The following is a 1,676-nucleotide window of genomic DNA, read 5'->3' as shown; positions in this document are numbered from 1 at the left end:
TGTTGGTGAGATGTTAAGGAACCAGCTCTGCAGGATGTTGGTGAGATATTCAGAAACCAGCTCTGCACGTTGTTGGTGAGACGTTTAGGAACCAGCTCTGTAGAGTTTTGGTGAGACGTTTAGGAACCAGCTCTGCAGGGTGTTTGTGAGATATTCAGGAACCAGCTCTGCAGTTTGTTGGTGACATCTTCAGGAACCTGCTCTGCAGGTTGTTCGTGAGATGTGGTGGAACCAGCTCTGCTTGTTGTTGGTGAGATGTTCAGGAACCAGTTTTGCAGGTTGTTGGTGAAATGTTCAGGAACCAACTCTTCAGGTTGTTGGTGAGATGTGCTGGAACCAGCTCTGCATTGTGTCTGTGAGATGTTCACGAACCAGCTCTGCAGTGTGTTGGTGAGATGTTCAGGAACCAGCTCTGCAGGGTGTTTGTGAGATGTTCAAGACTCAGCTCTGCAGGATGTTGGTGAGATGTTCAGGAACCAGCTCTGCATGGTGTTGATGAGATGTTCAGGAACCGGCTCTGTAGTTTGTTGGTGAGATGTTCTTGAACCAGCTCTGCGGGTTGTTGGTGAGATGTTCAGGAACCAGTTCTGCAGGTTATTGGTAATATGTTCAGGAACCAGCTCTGCAGGGTGTTGGTGAGATGTCAAGAACCAGTTCTTTAGGGTCTTGGTGAGATGTTTTAGAACCAGCTCTTCAGATTGTTTGTGAAATGTTCTGGAAACAGCTCTGCAGGTTGTTGGAGAGATGTTCAGGAACCATGTCTGCAGGATGTTGGTGAGATGTTCAGGAACCAGGTCTGCAGGTTGTTGGTGATATGTTCTGGAACCAGCTCTGCAGGGTTTTGATGATATGTTCAAGAGCCAGCTCTGCAGGGTGTTGGTGAGATGTTCAGGAACCATCTCTGCAGGATGGTGGTGAGATGTTCAGGAACCTGCCCTGCAGGGTGTTGGTGAGATGTTCTGGAACCATCTCTGCAGGGTGTTGGTGAGATATTCAGGAACTGTTCTGCAGTTTATTGGTGACATGTTCTTGAACCAGATATGTGGGGTCTTGGTGAGATGCTTTGGAACCATATTTGTAGGTTGTTTGTGAGATGTTCTGGAACCAGCTCTGCAGGTTGTTGGTGAGATGTTCAGGATCCACCTCTGCAGGTTGTTGGTGAGATGTTCAGGAAACAGTTTTTCATGGTCTTGGTGAGATGTTTTGGAACCAGTTCTACAGGTTATTGGTGATCTGTTATGGAACCAGCTCTTCAGGTTGTTGGTGAGATGTTGAAGAACCAGCTCTGCAGGTTGTAGGTGAGTTGTGATGGTACCAGCTCTGCAGTTTGTTGTTGAGATGTTCTGGAACCAGCTCTGCAGGTTGTTGGTTAGATATTCAGGAACCAGTTCTGCAGTTTTTTGGTGAGATGTTCAGGACCAAGGTCTGCAGGATATTGGTGAGATGTTCAAGAACCAGCTCTGCAGGGTGTTGGTGATATGTTTCCAGAACTAGCTCTGCAGGATGTTGGTGAGATGTTCAGGAACCAGCTCTGCGGGGTGTTGTTGAGATGTTATCGAACCAGCTCTGCAGGGTGTTGGTGAGATATTCAGGAACCAGCTCTGCAGTTTGTTGGTGAGATGTTCAGGTCCAAGCTCTGCAGGATATTGGTGAGATGTTCAAGAACCAGCTCTGCA

This window comes from Nematolebias whitei, chromosome 14, assembly GCF_014905685.2.
Source record: "Nematolebias whitei isolate Nwh7 chromosome 14, NemWhi1, whole genome shotgun sequence".
Classification (NCBI taxonomy): domain Eukaryota; kingdom Metazoa; phylum Chordata; class Actinopteri; order Cyprinodontiformes; family Rivulidae; genus Nematolebias; species Nematolebias whitei.
This window is presented reverse-complemented; position numbering follows the sequence as displayed.